At 41.0% G+C, this 23426-nt stretch overlaps 1 long non-coding RNA gene across 1 annotated transcript in view; it reads right to left on the bottom strand.

The window, feature by feature from the left end:
* Positions 1-17148, bottom strand: part of LOC134353325 (uncharacterized) — a 77537-nt gene extending 60389 nt beyond the window's left edge. Inside the window, exons 1-2 of the long non-coding RNA XR_010019580.1 lie at positions 16988-17148; positions 12717-12879 (exon numbers count right to left, since the gene is read on the bottom strand). This is a non-coding gene — a long non-coding RNA (uncharacterized LOC134353325). The remainder of the gene's footprint in view (positions 1-12716; positions 12880-16987) is intronic.
* Between the last annotated feature and the right edge of the window lie 6278 nt (positions 17149-23426).

Consider the following 23426-nt stretch of genomic DNA (forward strand, 5'->3'; position numbering starts at 1 on the left):
ATTGGCATTACAACAGTTGTAGAAATTAGAAAGGGGGAAATGAAGCCACAGAGGCCTTCAAAAGCAAGCATATTTAGACATAGCTCAACCAGTCAATATAGGTTGGTGAGTGGAAATACTAAGTGAGTCTCACTTGGTGTAAGTTACGATACGGGCAGCAGAATTTTGGATGGCCTCAAATCTATGAACGCTAGAATATGGAATGTGCAAGAGAATGCAGATGCTCGAATCTGGAATACAGGGGCCTCCTTTTTAACACCAAGATCAAGAGTGGAAGACTGCTTTGCCAAGCACCTGGGATCTCTCTGCAATAGCCACCTTGAACAATGAGTTGCATGCTCCCTTCCCACCTGCACACTGACCTGTGTATTCTCATCTTTCACCGCTGCAAGAATGAAGCCAAATGCAAACTAGAAGAACAGTACATTATACACCTCCTGGGAAGTTTACAACCTAATGGCATGTTCATTGAATTTGCCAGCCTCCATCCTGCATCGCTCCCTCCATGTTCATTTCTTTTTCCTTATAATCCACCCTAATTCACTGATTTCCCCTATCCCTTCTTGGCAACCTCCCTCTAACTTTGCATTACCCAGTTTCTGTTTCCATCTGCCCATACTTAATTCACTGGAAGTCCTTCCCTCCCCTTCTGGTTCTATCTGCTCAATATCCCTCGCTCTATCTGGTTTTCCCTTATTACCTTCCTTACTTATCAGATTCCAGAAGTTGAAATACTTTGTTTTCTCCACTTATCACCTTACAGCTTCTGATCTTACCTCCACCCTCTCTTTCCCTTTACTTGGCTCCATCTGCCTATTATCTCCCTTCTCACCTGGTTCCTTCCATCACCTGCCAGTTCATTTCTCATCCCTCCCCCTCACCTCTTCATATTGGTTATCTCCTCTTCACCATCTCAGTCCACATCCCAAAATGTCAATTGTATCTCTGTTTTCATAGATGCTGCTTGGCCCAGTGAGTTCATCCAACAGTTAATTTCTTTTTGTACTAGAATATGGGAGGCTAGCATGGAGTGAAGTGGAACAGTTAATATAGCATACGCATGGATAAGTGTTCCAGTGCTAAATAACTTGAGGTAGAGCCAGAGTTAAGCAAAGTTACAGATGTGGAAAAAGGAAGTCTTGGTGATCAAGCATTCATAAGCTCCACACAGAATCAAAGATAACATCAAGGTTGTGAAGAGTCAAGATTTGCCTCTGGTAGTTCCCTGGGCAGGAGGTGGAGTCAGTGATAAGGGAATAGTCTTAGTGGTAGATGCTGAAGGAATGGCTTCAGTTTTCCCAATATTCAGTTGTATACCACAAGAAAGATGTCGCCATGACTTACTTAAAATGACTACTACATCTGGCACTAAAGCTGTTACCAACTACACTAAATCCTTTGGGAAGCTAGGAGAAAACATGACTCACAAGCTTGGTTCACCAAGAGTATAGGAGAAAAAGAAAGCAGGACTTAGTTTCTTAATTCCGTCAACTTTATTTTGATATGATATTTTAATTATATGCTAATCGTGGAACTAGATTTTTTCATTACCATAGACAACATAAAAAAGTTGTCTACTGAATAATCATTAAAGTTGTCATGTAGTTAAGGAAAGAACTATTCTATTTCTGTTAAATAATTATTTATCTCTTTTTAAGGTTGATGCATGGTCAATTTTTCAGTAATTAAAATTTATAGAATAATTAAAATTTACAGACACTAAGTGGATAAAGCAAGTTTCAGGTAATTTTATAAAACAGATTGATTTTTTCAGGTTTTATCTTGACTGCTGAGCAAAGGTTTTTGAATAAGCTAAAATGATATATAATTCATAAGTGTGAATTATTTATTAAGAAAGAACAGATTTTATGAATTTCATTAATTAGCAAAGCTGCATAAAACGGATGTTCCATACAATTGAGTTTTCAGCAAAAGTGCGCAATGGTCAACTCCTAGAATGTAAGCTGAAGACGTTTGGAAATGTAATATACCAAAAGGAACAATAGATAATAATTATCAACACTTTTGACTTTCATTTGAGTTAGAACTTGTCAGTCCCAGAGGATTGCAATTAATCTCCATATCCAGCAGGTAATTGTAGAGCGTTGCAGTGTTTGTAAATACCTGTTTAAACATTAGAAAACTGTAAAAACAAAGCAAAATGAGATAATGGCACATTTTCTAAACGTAATGATAACAAAATGAGTTTGCTGATTTAACATTGTATATCTGTGAGTAAAATTTCTCCACTGAGGCAATAATTTTATGCCTTTTGAAATGGTTTCATTGTGTTAGTAAGTCAGAAGCTGGAGCTTTGTGATTTGCATTCACAGTAGGTATCCTGCCAACCTGTTCAATATTTAGTAACACAAAGCACCTTCTGATTGAAAGGTTAAAGCACATCAATGTATATCCTTGGCGGCTCAAGTCAAAAATTCAGAAGCCTCTCTCCTAATGGCATTTTGAGAGCATCAACAGGGCACAGACTGATTCTCCATTACCTTTTCAGGGTAATTCAAATGGAGGAATAAGCACTAGTTCTGCCTGTAATACCCACATTTTAAAAACAGTGAATCATTTGTTTAACTTTTCCAAGTAAAAAGTGAATGGCTTTTGTGACACTTACAGATGGTTACTTCCAGAACAGGTAACATGGTTGGCACAACATTGTGGGCTGAAAGGCCTGTAATGTGCTGTAGAATTCTATGTTTCTATGTTTACCTCTACCTGTTTGGTTCAGTATGTTATCCTCAGCAAGGCAAGTAACAATTATTTCTCTAAGTCAAAACGTTTTACAAGAATACCTTTTTTCATCTAGTGTTCTCAGTGTGGTTGCAACAAGGCTTTGTAAAATGGTGGAAACAACATATATGATAAAGGGACCTCTTTAAAATTGGGTTAATAACCATAAGACCATTCACTCACACCTGCCCCTACTACAGTATAATATAATAATATGTAATACGCATAATATAAAGATTATATATAAAGCGAGTTTTATTAATGGATTTTGTATTTTTTTCCTGCCCATCGACTGAACTAACAGTTCTTGGTACCCACTATTGACACCGATTGAATCTGGTTATGAAGGAATTAACCATACCTGAGAGGGTCCCATGTCACAGAATGGGCTGTAAGCAGTGACAAGGCCTTGGGAGTAGATACTCAAGTCCTGTTCTTGGCAAGTTAGAAGATGTTGACAAAGATATTAGTTTAACTTTTCATGGGAGAGCGCCAGGTGGCATTTATATGTACATTTGTCCATACTTGTGTGTTGCTGGCATTCATTGTGAATCCTGAATACCATTAAGAAGATGTTGATGAGCTCTCTTCTTGAACTACTGCAGACTTTGTGAGGAATGTACTCACACAGTGTTGTTGGATGGAGGGTTCCAGGGTTTAGATCCAGAATAATGAACAACTAGCAATTTATTTCCAAGTCAGGTAGTGATGTTCTTATGATGCACTACCCTTGGGCTTCTTTATGGTAGCAGCTGTGGATTTGGAAGGTGCCTTCAGAACAGCATGAAACACTCTGGTTCCATCAGCTGTATAAGTCCAGGGAAGACAATCTCCAGCCCCGCCAAAGATGGGTGATTGAAGCACAAGCCCATTAAAACTGTGTTTGTGTGGATGTTGCGTGATTCATTACCTTGTTACAAATAAGTACCACAAAGTAACAGTCAGTACAGTGCATACAGTTAAATGATTTAGCTTTATAGTTCTTAGTTTGATGACAGGGTTAGTAACGAAAAAGCAAAAAATGAAAAGGGTCCATTTTAATGAAACAGTCTAATATGCACAAGTTGGAGCTCATGGTTTCCCCTTCGCTAATTCTCCTTCAATCTCCCTCGGGCTTCGTCGAATCATGGCCCAGCTCTGGGACGAATCCAACGACTTCTTCTCTCTGGCATCTTCTCCCTTCATCTCCCACTGAACCAAAGACCCAGTTCACACCAGTGTCAGGCACACAGCACAAAAAGCACACTCCCTTCATTGGATGGCGCACATCCCAAAGCACCCGTTATCTTTAACTATAACCCAAACACTGCTTCTACAGGAAGACCATTACATCAGCAGTGAAACCTTTCCCAGGGTGTTACACTCCCACCCCACCAAAATTAGTCATGTCTTCATGCCATTGAGATAATTTGCCACCCCTTCATACAAAGCATAAAGTCCAAACCAGGTGTAAATGGCAGTGACATAGCTCACCAAAGCTAGAGGTGTCACACTCTGTTCCCCCAGTGCTACATAGGCCAGCCTATCTGGGGGGGTCTCCTGATTATTTGAGAACTCCTTACCCCGTCATCTACTTTACGTTCAGACACTCCTTGAGATAGTTCTGGTCGACATGGCGAGGCCTCCCTCAGTCTATCACTCGTGCTCTCTTGCAACTTGGACCCCTCTGCCGCTTGGCTGAACCCTGCTTCATTCCTTTCAGTCTGTCCACAGATAGTCCCCCCCAGTTTCACCTGACTCAGCATGAGAAGGGTTGGGAACCTCTTTCTCAATCAGTGGGGAGTTAACAAAAGGCAGCTTATTCCACACCTCCATTTCCTCATTCTCCGAGTCGGTATCCCATTCAGGTGCAGGAGTCAGTCTAATCTCTCCAGCTGTTGGTCCGTCAGTCACAGCGTGTTGCTGCAGAGTTCTCTTCCTGGGTGTAGACTCCAGGTCTGGCTCTGGATCAACCCACACTTCTTGTCCCAGAGGCAGAAGGGGGTTCCGATGGAGGATCTTGACAGGCCCATTCCCATCCTTTGGTTTCACCCGGAAAACTGGTACGTTTGGCATCTGAATCTTCACTGCATAGGGAGTAGCTGCCCAGCAGTCAGCCAACTTATACTTCCCAGGTAGCCCCAAATTCCTTATGAGGACTCCATCTCCTGGCATGAGTTGGGAGAACCTAACCTTTTGATCATACCTACTCTTATTTCCTCAATTCTGCTTGACAGCCATAGCTTCAGTTAATTCATAAGACTTTTTCAGCTCCCTTCTCATATCTGGCACATACTTCAGATAAGACTTCGGTAGTAGGTCTTCCTCGTCAGTCCCAAAACAAAGGTCAATGGAAAACCTTACCTCACGCCCAAACAACAGATAATATGGCAAGTACCCAGTAGCTTTATTTCATGTATCGTTATAGCAGTAGACCAGATGACCAATATGTTGACTCCACTTGTTCTTCATGCTCCGCAGAACTGAGAGCACCCTGTCTTTGAAATCTCCACCCTCAGCTATGGAACACTCAACTTGCGATTTGGCCTGCTCCCCAACACTCTCCTCCTCCTGAAAAGTATGCACAGCCCACAGCACCTCTCTGTTGGGGCCCCAGTAGTGCCAGGCAATTCCACTACCATTACATCAGCACCAGTCTGGACTAAAACAAAGTCTTTGCCCGCCATTTTATCAAACCTCTGCCCCACAATTGTAACTTCTCCCACAGCCTTAACAGTACTTAAAATTCAAATTAACAATTCATCAGGGATACAAATGTCTACCCATTCAACACGCATGCATTCGTTACCAGTACCCCCATGGATTTGCACCACTGCTCAACCCTGACAGCATCCATTGCCAAATATCGTGATCACTTTACCGGACAATAGTTTAGCACAGACTTAAACACACTGGATCAGTGCTCAGGGCAATCACACAGCATCCAACAAAATCGATCCCGGACAATACCCCCACAATTGAAACACTCTGGTTCCGTCGGCTGTGTAAGTCCAGGGAAAACAATCTCCAGCCCCTCCAAACATGGGAGATTGAAGGACAAGCCCCCACCAAAACCCCCTGTTTGCGTGGATGCTGCGTGATTCGTTACCCTCTTACAAATAATTACCATGAAATGATGGTCAGTACACCACATACAATTAAACAATTTAGCTTTATAATTCTTACTTTGACTAAAGGGTTAGTAAAGAAAAAGCAAAAAAAAGAAAAGGGCCCATTTCAATGAAACAGTCTAAAGTGCACAAGTTGGAGCTCACGGTTTCCCCTTCGCTGATCCTCCTTCGATCTCCCCAGGTTTCATCGAATCATGGCCCTGCTCTGGGTCAAGTCCTATGACCTCTTCTCTCCAGTTTCTTCTCCCTTCATCTCTCGCCAAACCAAAGACCCAGCTCAGACCATTGTCAAGCACACGACACGAATAACACACTCCCTTCATTGGACGGCTCACATCCCAAAGCACCTGCTATCTCTAACCATGATCCAAACACTGCTTCTACAGAAAGACCATTATGTCAGCAGTGAAACCTTTCCCAGGGTGTTACAAGCATATGCCAGTAACCGAAGAGGGGTTTGTACTCGGCAGTCTGTACGTCTAAGGTCAGAAAGTCATACATCACAGAGAAAGGGTCATTGGCACAACAGTCTATGCCAAGATGGTCCCATTTGCCCAAGTTTGATCCCAGTAATGGAGACAAGAACAGCATGTCACACTTTGCAATTGTTCAATAATTTTAAATATCTATCATCATCACGTGTTAGAAATTAATTAAAAGCATTAAGGAAAAGTAAATAAGCTACTTTCTTGCACATACTTTTATATCAAGTGCTGTGATCTCATTCAAACTGAAGTAGTGTTGTCAATAGTGAGGAAGATTTTTAAAAGCCACAGCACAATATATTGTAAATTAGCTGGAAGGCAAGGAAGAGTAATGGCAAAGGGAATGTAATTCGAACAAATGTGAAGAGGAGTATTTCAGGGGGGCAAGTAAGGGTAAGACGTTCACAGTAAATGAAAGGTCCCAAGCAAGAGTTGATGAGCAAAGAGTCTTTGAGGAACAATCCATAGAGTAGCAGCAAAAGGGAATAAAGTGGAGGAAAAGGTATACGGGGTTCATTGGCTGTTGCAAAAAATATACGGACAGGAACGTTACGTTGCAAGTTCATAAAACATTAGTTCTGCCAAACCTGGATTTTTTTTTTTTTGTGCAGCTATGTATGTTTACCACACTGTGGGAAAGATGTGATTTCACTGGAAATCATGCCAGGGAGATTCACTGCAATTTTGCCTGGATTGGGGCATTTAAGTTATAAATAGATATTGCACATATTGAATCTGTTTACCCAGAGTAGAGGAGGCTGAGGGTTGACGTGATTGAAAAATGATTGGGCAGAGAGTAAAACTGTTTTCCCTTGCTGGGGAGTCTAAGTCAAGAAGGCAAAGATTTAAGGGAAGATGGAGTTTTAGGCAAGAGATGAGAGGCAGTTTTTGCCACATACAGGTGTTGGCGTCTGAAATATGCTCCCTGAAGAGGTAATAGAGACAGATACTCTCACAATATCTAAGAAGTATCTAGACAAGACTTGAATCACCAAGGCATAGAAGGCTATGGATCTAATGCAGGTGAACATAATTAGAGCAGATAGTTACACTGGCACATGGATATGGTGGGATTAAGATCCTGTCCCTGTACTGTATGACTTTCCAATTCTTTGAGTAATGTACTTCACTCCAACCGTGGTTAATGTAAAACTGAGGGGGTCAGCACAACATGCCTCATTGCTGCCCTGTGCACTGAATCCAATGAGTGAATGGGTGGTTAATCTGACATCCAAAATATCCACCCTTCAATGTGCAGGTGCAGAGATCAAAACTGCAAGCTACAGGTAAAGTCAATCTAACCCAGTGTTTTTAAGTAACTATGTATTTACCCTCAACTATCAATACATGCTTTTTCACTCCATGTGATGTGCTGTCTGACAATGACACTTGTAAATCATTCTCCACTGCTGGAAGAAACCCATACTTTTAACTTCATTGCTGCCAGAACAGAAACTGATGGTTCACAAATATACATTATTAGCAAAGGAAGTCATATTTTCCCCTGCTTCATTTAGCAAATTTTGGAATCCCTGCAACAAAATGTAGCCAAAGCCAGTGAGGTGTTTATACCTGAAGCTTAATTATCAGCAAGCTGTGAACAAACAGTTCCAATGAATCTTCATCGATTTACATACTGAGGCAAAAGAGTGAATTATATCCTAAATCCAATTCTTATTATCTGGATTTACGCTACTTTAAATAAGTATTTGAATTGCTATGTCAATGTTTCAAGATAAGCACAGTTCTCTTCTTTCACACCTACACAACGATCATTGTTTTTTTGATCCAAACAAGGTCCCGCTCAGAAGGATAGTCAAGATGGCTCAGTCGCTCAGCATTCAAGATGAGGTTGTAAACTGGATTAGACATTGGCTTTGTGGGAGAAGCTGGAGAGTGGGAGCAGATGGTTGCTTCTCTGACTGGAGGCCCATGACAAGTGGAATGCTGCAAGGATTGTTGCTGGGTCCGTCATTGTTTGTCACCTATATCAAATATCTGGATGATAATATGCTTAACTGGATCAGCAAATATGCAGATGACACCAAGTATGGGGTGTAATAGACAGCGAGGAAGACTACCATGGCTTGGAGTGCGATTTGGACTAGCTGGAAAAATGAGCTGAAAAATGGCATATGGAATTTGATGCAGACAAGTACGAGGTGTTGTACTTTGGTAGGACTGACCAGGGTAGGTCTTATACAGTGAATGGTGGGACACTGAGGAGTGCAGTAGAACCAAGGGGTCTGGGAATACAGGTCCTTAATTCATTGAAAGTGGCATCACAGGTTGATAGGGTTGAAAAAAAAACTGTTGGCACATTGGCCTTCATAAATCAAAACATTAGGTACAGGAAATGGATCACAAACAAAAGAAATGCTGGAGGAACCTAGCAGGCCAGGCAGCATCTATGGAAAAAAGTAAACAGTTGATGTTTTGGGCCGAGATCCTTCATCAGGACTGGAAAAAAGAGATTAGAAGTCAGAGTAGGTAGGTGGGGGTGGGGAGGAAGAAGTACAGGGTAATAGGTGAAACTGAGTGAGGGGGAAGAATGAAGAAAAGAGCTGGGAAGTTGATTGGCGAAAGGGATAAAGTGCTAGAGAGAGGAGAATCTGATAGGAGTGGGTAGAATGTCCTGGAAGAAAGGAAAGGGGAGGAGCACCAGAGGGACATGATGGACAAGTAAAAAAGATAAGGGGAGAGAGGGAAATGGGGCAAGGGAATGGAGAAGGAGAAGGAGAAGGTTGGGGCCAATTACTGGAAGTTCAAGAAATCAGTGTTCATGCCATCAGGTTGGAGGTGACCCAGACGGAATATAAGGTACAATGGCGGATGGAATTTAATGCAGACAAATGCAAGGTTTTGCAGTAAGCAACTGAGAACAAAGGGATCTGGGAATACAGGTCCATAATTCATTGAAAGTGGTGTCACAGGTAAACAAGGTTGTATGAAAGCTTTTGGCACATTGGCCTTCATAAATCAATGTATTGAGTACAGAAGATGGAATGTTACATTAAAGTTGTATAAGACATTGGTGAGGCATAGAGTATTGTGTGCAGTTTTGGCCACCTACTTACAGGAAAGAAGTAAGTAAGGTTGAAAGAGTACAGAGAAAATTTACAAGGATGCTGCCAGGTCTGGAGAACCTGAGTTATATGGAAAGGTAGACTAAGTTAGGGCTTTATTCCTTGGAATGTGAAAGATTGAGGGGAGATTTGATAGAGGTATGCAAAATTATGAGGGATATAGATAGGGTAAGTGCAAGAAGGCTTTTTCCACTGAGGTTGGGTGGGACTGCAACCAGAGGTCGTGGGTAAAGTATAAAAGGTGAAAAGTGTAAGGGGAACACGAGAGGAAACTTCTTCACTCAGAGTTTTGTGAGAGTGTGGAATAAGTGATGCATGCAAGCTTGATTTCAATTCTTAAGAGAAGTTTGGATAGATACATGGATGGTAAGGATATGGAGGGCTATGGCCCTGGTGCAGGTCGATGGGAATAAGCAGTTTAAATTGTTCTGCATGGACTAGATGGGCTAAATGGCTTGTTTCTGTGCTGTACTTTTCTATGACTCTATAAGTCCAAAAATCTGAAATTCCTTTACTCAGTCTGGTTTGGGCAAATCTTAGTTTTCTTCCTAAATGTTGAAATCATGATTACTTGCTTTGATTATAATTTTATTGTCTTCCTATGTTTATGGAGTTGGATTATTTAACAGGTTAGAATCATCAGCTAATAACTCAACACAAAATGCAGGAGGAACTTAGCAGGTCAGGCAGCATTATGGATGGAACAAGCAATTAATGTTTTGGGTTGAGGCCCTTCGTTAGGACCACACTATAGATGCTTCCAGATCTATTGAGTTCCTCCAGCATTTTCTGTGTGTTGCTCGTGATGTCCAGTATTTGCAGAATTTCATGTGTTTTTAAGCAAAGACCAAAAGCTTTGTTTTGCATCATTGGTCATAAATTATTTCAGAACAAAAAGTAAACTTTTTTTATAGATTCCAAGAAGTATTTTCAGAAATTGACCATCAGACAGCCAAAGTACCTCATAAACTAACTGTGTTGCACTGCCAGTGGCAAAGATAATGTTTGTGTGGTGGGGTTAGTTTTATTTTAATTCAATGTTCTTTAAAATAGTACAAAAGAATCTGGAAAATCAACAGAACAAGATGCAATTCGTCCTTGAAATTCATTCATTTTCTATCTGGTCACTTGCAGACAAATGGTGGAAAGGTGACTTGAATTCTTCATGATATGTGTAACGATCCAAACATTGATAACTGTTCTTTACAGTTTCATGCACTGGTCAGAAATAACATTTTCCAGGACCTGCTCCTGTTCTACATTCTACATTGAAGGTAACACACAGGCTTAAAATGACTGTAGATATTATATCATATTGATCTATTATTTGTTTATTTATTTTCTTCTTATTTAGAGATACATACAGCACAGTAGCAGGACCTACTGGCCCATAGATCCTATGTCTCCCCATTACACCCATGCAACTAATTAACTTACTAACTCCTATGTGTTTTGGAATGTGGGAGGAGACATACACAGTCACCGGGAGAACGTACAAACTCCTCAGACAGCAGCAGAACTGAATCTGAGTCACTGGTGCTGTAATAGTATTACACTGTTACGCTACCATACTGCTCACATTATGAAGAGATACTGTATATGCTGCAAATGAACCTATTTCCCAATGAAATTGTGTCAAGAATTGACTAAAGTCATTAATCCTCAATAATGATAGCAGTAAAGTAAAAGTCTATAACAGCATCATCTTTAGTCGATGATTGAGAAGGTTGATATAATGATATCTTTCACTTCTTTGGTAATTCACACAAATTCTTTGGTTCTCCTTGCATCGCTAGTTTTTGCCTAACCAAAGGTTAATCCATTTCAGGGTTATTAAGAAATGATCACCACAGAAGGGATGATGTCATCAAAGATAATCCATACAGCTTGTAGAAAGAGATGAATGTGTTGCACTAATATGCTTCATTCCTCTGAAGAAATTATTAGGTTTGTAGATGAGGTATTACAGAGAACATTATTCACATGGATCTTCATATAAATTTTGATATAGTATATTGCACTAGATTACTCAAGCAGCGTATTTCGCAATGTTTGGCAGCTGGCTTGATAAAAAATGTTTTTTTGCAGATTATTTCTAAAAGTGGACAGTGAGGCTGAAGTATTTTTGAAAGGAATTTCAGAATGTGGAGATGAAACAAACTGAACGGTTTGCTGTGTATTTTGGCAGGAAGAGGATTTGGGCAGGACACGTGGAAGTGCTGAAGGAGAATACAGAATTGGATAGCTGAAGAGGTAATGGGAAGAGGTTGGATATACTGGATTTGGAGTAAAGGAGGCTGGAAGAGGAAAAATTATGAGGGGCATACAGCAGATAGCGTGAAACTTTTTCCCATAGCAGATGTATCCAAAATTAAAGAGTGTTGGCATATGGTAAAATGTAAGAGGTTTTAAGGAGATATGAGAAGGAAGTTTTTTTACCCAGAGAATGGCTGGGATTTAGAATGCATTGCCTGAGTGGGTGGTGCAAGCACCATTGCAACATTTAAGAAGTCTCTACACGAGCACTTGAATCAACAAGGCATCAATACATACGTACCGAATGACAGTGGTCTGGGTTCAGTTCTGACCTCATGCACTGCCTTTGTGGGGTGTATTTATTCCCACCTCCAACCTAATGAGTTTCTTCCAGATACTTTAGATTGTTTCACATCTCTAGGACTTACGAGTTGATATGTTAAATGGCCACTATAAAGCAAGTGATAAGATCTGGTGGGAGTTGCTGGGAATGTGTGGCGAATAACGGTTTCAAAGCTTTCAAAGGTACATTTAATGTCAGAGTAATGTATACAATATACATCCTCAAATTCTTTTTCTTCACAACCATGCATGAAAACAGAGGAGAGTCCCCAAAGAATGAATGAGAATTAAATGTTAGAACCCCAAAGCCCCCCCAGCACCCCCTCCCACACGTAAGCAGCAGCAAAGCAACAATCCCCCCTCCCACACAAGCAAAAAAAAGCATCGGCACCTATCACTGAACTATCAAGCATGCAGCAAAGCATCAGCAAAGACACGGACTTGCAGTACCCCAAAGACTACTCATTCACCCGGTATTCAACATACCACAGGCTCTTTCTCTCCTTAATAAGGGAGAAAGTGGTGTCTCCATTTCAAACAACTTGCTGATTTATGATGTTAAATGCCCATTGTGTCACTTTTTCTGAGCTCTGTGCCCAAAGAATTCGGGTCTCTGGGCACACAGCCAGCAGCCAGCTCGCTGCTTTTGATCTTCCGTCTCCCACGACACACCGAATTCCTGCAGAGATACTGACCTTCGGTCCGCCCGTGATCCCAGAACTCCGAAGGCGAACTAATCTCAAAGGCCACATCCTTGGTATATCAAATAACGGCCAGTCGTGAAACTCTGAAGGCGGGTCCCATTCCGCAAAGAACGAAGTCAACGTGTAACTCCAGGTCAGGGTCTTCAAAAGAACCCTGAAAGGGAAAAATTGAGATATTAAAGATGGAAACAATCAGGCATTGTTGACTTGATTGTTTTCACATACTCAATAGGCCAATAGGACTGGGATCAGCTGTAAATTTATCTGCTTTGTACTGTTCAGGTTATAATCTTGTGCTTATTCCCTTTGAAAAATATAAATATCTGCTAGAATAATAAACACATCCTAGTAACAATTTAAAATGCAATATTAAAATAGTACAATGCAAATTGATTTGTTACACTGAATGAACTATTTATGGACTGTATCCACTGTTGTATCTGCAGAGGCACAAAGTACACAGATTTCTGAGGAAAGTCAATCAATTGGTGCCAGCTACTACTATTCCAAAGAACTCCAAAGTTGAATGCTCACTCCATGCCACTGAAATGCAGAACTATGATGCTGAACTGTGCAGTGAGTTTTTTTTCTCAGTATTACAGATAATTAACTTGCAATTCAGTGCACAAATCATGAATACATATCTTTAGTGTTATCCATACAGATCAATCATGAAGTTGCACAGCAGAGCACACCAGAAGCTTGTAATGTTAACAGACAAATCAGCTTACAATAACCTATTGACTAAACTTGGGGAGAAACCAGCTCTACGTGCACTTCCAACTACTACACTTACATCGACTACACTTGCACCTACTGACTTTACCTCCACGAACACAGCACCGACTGCACGAGCACCCGTTACACTTGCCCACAACCTCACTATTAAGAATGAATATGAGGGAAAGAAACTGGTTTACTCATCCTTCAATAAATTTGGAAGATTGTGTAGAGTTAGCATCAGTGATATTTTTCTAGTACTTGAAGCTGCTGCTTAGCATATCCAGGTCTGAGAAGTATGTTGAGGAGCAGTGATTACTGTTCTCCAGTAGACTGTCAATTTTGGTGCCAGGTCTGAGGTTTTGATTTTCATACACCCTTCTCCTTAAGGCTATGCTTATGTATTGAAGGTGGTAGATCCCACCTTTACCAGGAGCTGGCTCCCGAGATATGGGTTTTCTATGGTCTTGCTGTTGATTGGGGGCGGGGGGATGTGATCTTTGTCTTCTGGATGCAAAAGTCCCAACGAAACTTTCATTGATGATTTGGGGTTTAACCTCAGTTTATGCAAAGCAAACATAGTCTATGTACTGAAACTCAACCACAGATATTTGGATGAACTTAGTTCTGCAGTGTAATTGTCCAAGGGGATCAGCTTCAGGTTAATTTTGAAGAGTACTCCACTCTGGTGAAAAGTTTTTTGAAGTGAAACATAAAATTAGAGTAAATAAAACTGAGAAAGTTTTTGAAACCAGTCTAGATTGAGTACTCTTCTGATGGAACCTCCAAAGGCTTTTATAGCACTGAAGAACCGATACATCAAGGTCATCAGATATTTACTGAGCCTCCTCCGCTCTCATCGTTCACTATTTCTTCATCAGGTTGTAGGTTTCTGCTGGATCTCTGCCTTTAGCTGCTTGCGATGCTGTTTCTTTTCATTTGAGGATCTGTGAATCCAGGAGCAACTTATGTTTGCCTGAGGGGTTTGTGGAGGCAGGCAATCACAACATTTATTTATTTACAAAAACTATGGTATAGAAAACTGCAGAACAAGTGCTGAAAAAGGGAAATCATTGTTGAAGTTGCCCAGGAAGATGTTACCCTCTGTCAGAAGTATTCATTGTCAGAGTGTACAGCCTACTTGTTCCTGGCAGAAGCTCCAAGATCTGAGACATATACAATGATGTTGGCTTTCTTTTTGAGAGTGTCAAAGTATCATAAGGTATTCATTCATTTAACCAGTTTAGGTTCTGAGTTAATGGATTAGATTATTCTTGATGGAGAACTTCAATCCATTAAGTTAGTTTTCCTCTTACAGTTTAGCTCTGCAAAAGATGCATATCTACTGCCTTTAAGCTGGGCATTTTTTGATGACTGTGTCTCACGTAGAACAGAGATATTGATATCAGAGCTTTTAACTTGCTGAACTACAATGGTTAGGAGCTGTTTAGGTCTACCACTGTTTGGATTGTTGTAATAATCCTGTCATTCCAAGTATATCTAAATTGAAGAATTGTCCAAGCATTGTCAGTTCAGTGATGGGCTTTCTCCATTTTTACCTGCACTGGGATGGACTTGTCCTTGTCAGGGGGTTTCCTTATCTGGGGATTGAGAATTCTTGTACAATCTCAGCTGAGAGCTAATGTGTCGGAGGAACTACATGCCAGTCATCTAGGTATGGTCAAAATGAAAGCTTTGGCTCAGAACTTTCTCTATCAGCAGATTGAGCAGCTCAGCATTCACTTTTTAGGATTCCAACATGCCTTGAAGGTGCCAAGACAGCATCTCTCCATCCCTGGGAATAGCCTGCATTGTCCTGACAGATGAGTCAGGTGGATTATGACAGACCATCATGGGCATACTTTTCTTGGTAGCACTGGATGGAGCTACAAAGTGGCCAGAAGTGTTCCCAATAGCCTCCACTACAACCCTGCACACTGTTGGTGTGTTGAGAAGCCTCTTCTCGAGGATTGATGTTCCTTAACACTTAGTTAGTAACAATGGACCACAGTTTGTTCTAGAACAGGTTCAGTCATTAGAATGAGACATACTACAATAGATTAAGACATATTCCATCTGCGCCATACCAGCCAGCTACGAAAAGCTTGGTGGAAAGTTTTTTCCAGAGTCTAAAGAACGCACTATAAGCAATGTCAGCAGAAAGCATTATACTAACACTGAATCAGAACCAACTTCTAGGTAGCACAGGATGCAATTTACCAATTTCCTCTTTGCATATCGTAATACCACAACCAACCACTCATAATTCATGCTGTTCCTGGTTCATCCTTGGACTCAGGCTTGGATCTCCTCATACCTCATCTCAGAAGGAATATGCAAGACAAACGGCTGAGACACATTGAGGGTTCCTCGATAAGGAGGTTGGATGTTCCATTTGTGGACAAGCAGTCCTAGTGAGGGACTACTGAGGTGATCAAAAGTGGGATCTTGGAAAGATTAAGGACAGAACAGGACTACTGTCCTACACAGCAGAGATTGAGTACACTGTCATCTGGAGATTACACAATGATCAGTTGAGAAGAGCAGAGTCAATTATTGGAGAAGAAATGTGTACAGAGCTATAAGTACCTCTTCCTGCAGTCCCAGAGTCAACTTCTACAACCAGCATGAAGGAGACTCCAGAACGTGAGATTGTTTTGCAGCCACAAGTCTCACCTGGCAAGCAGAGTGCCCCCACCCCCTGTCAGGAAAGACAATACCTCACAAGAGTAAGAAATCCTCCACAGCAGGTAAATCTTTAGGCCTGAATGAGACAACTTAAATTGACTAGGTTGTGGATGTCTGTATAGTAGTTGTATTATATTGCATACATATTTGAGTTGAGATGGATTCTATACTGAATTGGAGTCTATAGCAAAGCAGGGAAGAGTGCAGTATATTTAATATTTTGGAATATTTGAGTAATATTGTAAATACATTATTTGATTAAGCATTGACTGCTTGTTTGCATAACTCATTATGGGTTACATGTAAGAAGTACATGAATAGCATACATCATTACTCCACCACGTCATATCTGAGCGAAAGAAAAACTAAGTAGGCAGGTTCTCCCGGCTCCCGTGTTTTTATTTTGATTAGTTTCAGAGTTACAAAACATAATAACGATCTCACAGGATTCACAGAGCAAAGATCTCATTGAAGGACAAGGGGACAAAATAACTGGAAGCATGTTGGCCCATAGCTTTCACAATGAGGCCGCTCTCAAGTAAGAGGAGCAACCCTCATATTCAGTCTGGGTAGCCTCTAAGCTGATGGCATGAACATCAAGTACTTATCTTCCAGTAATTTCTCCCCCCTTCTGGCTTCTCTCCTTTACCATTCCCCATTCTGGCTCACCTCTGATCCCTTCTTTTTCGTAACCTGTCCATAACCTACCTCTGGGGCACCTGCGCCTTCCCTTTCTCCCATGTCCTCTCTTACCAAATTCCTTCTTCCTCAGCCCTTTACCTCTCCCGTCTATCATCTCTCCACATCCCACTTCATCTGCTCCCTCTCTTCCACCCGCCCACTTTCCCCCTCACCTGGTTTCACTTATCATCTGCCAGACTGTACTCCCTCTCCACCTGCCTTCTTATTCGGGCTTCCTTCCCTTCATTTCCAGTCCTCATGAAGGGTCTTATCCCGAAATAGTGACTGTTGATTCCTCCCGTAGATGCTGCTTGACCTGCTGAGTTCCTCCAGGATTTTGTGTGTGTCTTGCTCTGAATCCCTTGTGATTGTAATTACTGATTTAGTTTTAACACACTGGTCCCCAGCTCGAGCTGCGTTCCTAACCGCATCTCACCTCCCTTCTGTTAATGTAACTATTTTGCTTTTATTTTGAGCTAAGCATATGGTTAATGGTGACTTTTTTTTTCTTTTTCTTTGCACCTGGCATGACTCAAGTAACTCATGATAGAGAATAAGCTGAATCCACTCACAGGTTAGCACTGTGATTTCTTGTACATTGCACCAATTTTCAGCAAGTAATTTAACAAACTGTGTAGAATGAGTGGCTGCAAATGCAGAGCTTTTTCTAAATGTTGGTCAGAACCAAAGAAAAAGAGATGCTTTCCTTCCCAAGCCAGCCATTTGGAACTGCAGCCAGCTGATGTGAAATACTGTTTTAGCCATCGCTCTCTGCACCTAAAACTGTGTTCATTTGTAAGAGTTATCTGAAATGGTGAATGGTGAGTAGAAGGGTGGAGTGATCAGGAAGAACTACAAGTGACTTCCCACACTACACAAAGAATACTGGACATCCTTGATCTTAAAGGGTTGCACAACTGAACAGATTAGGGCTGCACAGTAGCATAGAGATTAAAGTCATGATATCGCAGAGCAGCAACCCGGGTTAAATTATACCACTGCCTGTAAGCAGCTTGAATGTTCTCCCTGTGACCATGTTGGTTTCCTCTGGATGATCCAGTTTCTTCCCACATTCCAGAGACAAAACGGTTAGTGGGATAATTGGTTACATGGGGAAAATCAGACAGTGTGGTCTCTTTGGGCTGCATGGTCCTCTTACCATGCTGTATCTCTGAACAAAATTTTAAAAAACTTCAGTAGGAAAGCCCAGGGATCAAAACTAGTGAAATGTCACAAGTTAAGCTGTTATGATTTTAAACTTTATTGAAGAACGTATGGAGGACTCAAAGTATAGAATTTAGAAGAATGAGGGATGACTTCATGGAAACCCCTTGATAGAGTGGATGTGAAGAGGAATTTCCCTTTGGTGGGAGAGTCTAAGACCAGAGGACATAGGTTTAGAATAAAGGGGCATCCTTTTAGAACGGAGATGAGGAGAAATTTCTTTAGCCAGGGAGTGGTGAATCTGAGGAATTCCTTGCCAGAGGCAGCTGTGGAGGCCAAGTCTTTATGTACATTTAAGGCAGAGGTTGTTAGATTCTTGACTGTTCAGGGCATGAAGGGATATGGAGAGAAGGCAGGAGATTGGGGCTGAGAGGAAAATTGGATCAGCCATGATGAAATGGTGGAGCAGACTCGATGGGCAAATAGGCTAATTCTGCTCCTATTTCTTAGGGTTTTATGGTCCTATGGACCACTTTGGCTGCAGGGCTAGTATTTGAACTAGAAGCACAGAATGACCACACCAATCAGCTCTGAACAGACTTTCCATTTCGTCAAGCATATGAGAGTTTGCACTAACGTCAAAGTTGTTGAGTCATTTGCAAATCAAATAAGTAGCTTGTAAATGCAGGCTAGGAAAGTAGTAAACTGAATTCAGTGTCTAATAAGTTTTTGATTCTTTAAAAACAAAATCAAAATGAAATCAGCATGAGAACCCAAGAAACAGAAGGCAAAATGTTAAAGACTGCACCCAGGTATGATAAGGTTCTGAACAATGTTAATAGCATTCTAATTTTGGAAACATGAAACATTTTGAATATTAAAGCTTATACTTCTGAACCTATTTAAAACCTAACAAGGCACAGCTATGCTGGACTAAGCTGCACACTGAAGAATAGATTGATGTTTTAAACAGCAGACTGCTGCTCCCACCAAACAGACGGACTGCCCAGCTGTATCAGCAAATACAGTAGGAGATAAAAATTCACAAGTGGCACTGTCAGCAAGCCATGAAGAAATCTGAGCACTGTACTTAGCGTTTATAAAGGTGAAAGCTTATAGCAAGGCTTCCAAGTATACATAGAATAGGTGTGGACAGTACGATTGCCATTGGTTATTATTGGTTTGAGAATAGAAGCAAATGGCAACAGGTGGAATAGAGGCAGCTTGAAAACAGGGTTCAAGGATTTCCTCCAAAATAAAACAGCAAGAGGGATGCTTATCATCTCTATAGTACCACTGTAAAAACACCTGGACCTGTACCCGTACCCACATCACCCACACCTTCTACCCTCATGCCTACTTCTGTACCTATTGGACCCACACCAACTACATCTACACCTACATTTGTACTTTCTACATCCTCACTAACTACATTCAGCCTTACACCCATACCCACCATATCCACACCACCACACTCATCCCCAGATCCCGACCTATTCCACCCACACCTCTACCTGTACCTACCATTCTGACACATTCCACAACCCCTACACCTAGACCCTCAAAACCCTCATCTACAGCTGCACCTTTTTCACCCAGATTTACCCTGTATCTACTATGCTCACACCTACCACCATTCACATCTTTAACACTGCACCTATACACCCACACCAATAACACATGAAAAAGAAGAGGTAGAGGAAACCTTATGAGTGTGTAGTACTTTATATCATATAACTAATGTTTATTTCATACCTTATATTATTTGTAGGATTTTTTGCTGTCTTATTTTGTTTGTGGAATTGATTTCATTTTAATTAGCTTCCAAAATTGCTTTGGATTGTGCTGCTCTGGGTTTATTTAATGCAGTATGCTCCAGTTCCACACAAAGGTGCCTCAAAGTCAATAGATAGAAAGTTGCCACAAGAATAGCCAAGAAAAGCAACTGTCTTGCATTGAAGTCAGAAGGAAAAGAAACATTGCTCTGAAGAAGCCGTTCGAAGATCCTGCTGAGGATTGAGGATTGATGATTGACAGTGGTGAACACAGAAGTAGCAAACTGCAGTCGGATAAGAGAAAACAGTTGGGATGTTGAAGTTTTGATGACCATTGGTGCACAGTAAATCAGTAAACTTGCATCTAGCACTCAGACAACACCAATTAAAAAGACAGCAGTGGTCTGAGGTTCTGCGAGAGACAAAGAGAATTCAATAACTGGAGAAATCACAGGAGGATTGAACACAGTGCGTAAAAGCCATGGATGAAGCAATGTCCTTTACGCTGAAAATGAGGCAAAATTGTGGCTTTAATGCAGTCTATGAGTATACAAATGAACATATTATATTTCACAGCGTGTATAAAGTGAATAGAAGTATAGTTAGTTACAGGCAAGAAATAAAGGATCACCTTGGAAATGCACAGATACCATATACTTTCATGAGAGTGTAAGCAGGCACTTTCATTGACAGGGTTTGGTTCTGAGACAATCAATTGTTTCTTCTTATACCTTTTCTTCTTTTTTTCTTCGTCTGCCTCGGCACTCCTTTGGAATCAAAGTTGACTCGTTCCATTCTGGCCCCTAAGGCTGAGGTGAATGATGCTTGTAAAGATGGAGCAAGAAGTGCTTGATTAGGGGTATGTTAGGTAATTAGTATGGTTGGACACTTCTCTACCCTGCATGCTGTATGTTCTTGATGGAAAAAAAACATAGAAAACCTACAGTACAATACAGGCCCTTTGGCCCACAAAGCTGTGCCGAATATGTCCCTACCTTAAAACTACCTAGGCTTTACCCATAGCCCCACACATCAAAGTTGCTGGTGAATGCAGCAGGCCAGGCAGCATCTCTAGGAAGAGGTACAGTCGACGTTTCAGGCCGAGACCCTTCGTCAGGACTAACTGAAGGAAGAGTGAGTAAGAGATTTGAAAGTGGGAGGGGGAGGAGGAGATCCAAAATGATAGGAGAAGACAGGAGGGGAAGGGATGGAGCCAAGTGTTAATAAGGTCAGTGATGGTGCAGATGACAATGACCTGGTTCTCCTTAGTGGGGTCCTGTTTGAGCGGTAAGTAAGTAAATAAGAGGAGGTGTCTAAGAGTCGTTGTCTGGCCTCAGCAAGGTACTCTGCTTATCCCTCTGGTGAATATAGATGATTTTGTGGAGTCGACATTTGTGGAATCTCGCCAATGCCTTGTGGCATATGCTGTAGTTAATTCACAACTCCTGGGTGTATAGGACAGTAGGGATATCTGCTATCTAAGAAAGTAGGTGAGTTTTGTGCTAGGTCTGAGACTCCAACCTTCAAATACATTTATTTTACATGACCAAATGCTATGCAGGCACATTAAAGACAATAGTACTTCATCATCATTGTTTGCCTGTACTGAGAGCTGGCTCCCAAGATATAGGAAGTAGTTCATGTTTTCCTTCATTCTCAGAGGACAAAGTGATGCAGCAGCATTGGTTGTCTTGCAAGTGTAGAGAGTAAGGGTGATCGTCCCATATACTTGTACTGTAATTGCATGAGTGAGCTATCAGTAGCCTGGAGCTCTGCTACTGACCATGAATCATTTGCATACTGCAGTCCCATATTGAAGTTCACACCTTTCATATTTCTGGAGTGCAAGCTGAACAGTTTTCCATGAGTTATGAAGTATAATTCTATTCTCATGGAAGTGTGTTAGAGGTGAGATGTAATATTACGAAAGGAGTGATTGTGAGAAGTGTTAGGGCTAGGATACAGCCTTGTTTGACTACTATCCTCACAGAGGTCTGGTCTGCTGTACGACCATTCGTTAAGATCATAGCTTGCATGTCATTATGGAGCAAAGAAAGCACTCCACAGTCTCACCAGATTGAGAAATTCAAAGGCTTCAATGAGGTCAAGAAAGATGATGCATGGTAGGTAGTGACAGACCTAGCATTTTCATTTGAGTTGCTATGTAAGGAAGGTCAGATCCTCTGTACCTCTAGATGGATTGGCTCCATACTATGATTTGGAGAGCAACTTTTTGGCAACTGGGAGTGTTGGGGGTTGGGGGGAGATTAAGAAACAGATCCATAGAATTAAATAGAATGAAAGCAAGCACAACTCATCCATGCCAACCATGATGCCTATCTACACTAATCTCATTGCCTGCATTTGTCCCCTTTCTCTCTCAACCTCTCCTATTGATATTCTGTCAAAGTCTTTTAGACACAGTAATTGTAATTGTCTCTACCACTTCCTCTGGCAGCTTATATCCACTCCCTTCTACATGAAAAAAAAATCATCTCAGGTTCCCTTTAAATCTTCAAACCCTCACCTTGAAGTTAAGCCTTCTAGTTCTAGAAATTCCTATCATAGGAAAAAGATTATCAGCTGCAGTTATGTTTTTTGTCATTTTATAAACCTTTTTGAGGTCAAATAGTTTGGTGATAACTTTTTCTGTGCCAATAAGGGAGAACCCCTGTAGTTATCTGACTGGCTTTAGCTTCTTTCTTGAAATTGATATCAATTACAGCATCTCTAATGTCCTCAGATAATCCTTCTCTTTACAAATGGAGACATTGAGATTGTGGATTTGTGATTTAAGCTCTTTTTATTGTTGAGTTTTAGAACTTTGGCAGGGATATTATCAGCTTCCAGGGCTCCTTTAACCTGGTAGACCCATAGAAAGCCAAAGATATTTCACTCTCTGAAGTACTGCAAGAATTGAAGGATTCCTTCAATCTTCAGCCTTTTGAAATAGCAAAAGATGAACATGTTTGGCTTGGGAAATCAAAGAGCAGGAGAGACGGTTAGTGAATATATTGATGCCTTAAATGATTCATCTGGACTTTATAGGTTTAGCAAATTCTTAAACAGTGTACTGCAAGACAGGTGTGTGTGTGTGTGTGTGTGTGTGTTTCAAACAATGTGCAGATTCAATACACATTGGTAACTGTGAACCATCTGACCTTTGACCTAACTTGCAAGTTGCAACCTAAAAGACAATGGCATCAAAAAATGCCAAGACACTTCATTCTATTAGTCAGCTATGCTCTCTTGTACTTAGAAAGCAGTCACAGGAGTTCTGTTCCTAAAACAAGACCAGTCTAATTTGGATGTGAGTAACGCAAATTCCTGATACAACTGTATTCCGATCATTTAGCAAAGGTCTATCCTTTAAGAAAGCAAGGTGTGTCAGAAGATGAGACATCTAAATCCAATCCCCAATCAGATGAGCAAGACCAACATTGTCATCCCTTTACAGAGATTTATCCAAAATTTATTTAATTTTAACAAATATAATGAGAATACATTGAAGTAACACAAGAAAGTGAGAGTTCTGAGACTGACAAACTAATACAACACACAGTGGGTCAATGGTGAGAAAGCTATGTCCACAGTATTGAATAATACCTTGTTAGAATTGGAGGAAAAATCAGAAGTGTCTATGTTGACACCACAGTGTGAGTTGTAGCAGAAC

Source organism: Mobula hypostoma, chromosome 10 (genome assembly GCF_963921235.1).
Source record: "Mobula hypostoma chromosome 10, sMobHyp1.1, whole genome shotgun sequence".
In the NCBI taxonomy this organism is placed as follows: Eukaryota; Metazoa; Chordata; class Chondrichthyes; order Myliobatiformes; family Myliobatidae; genus Mobula; species Mobula hypostoma.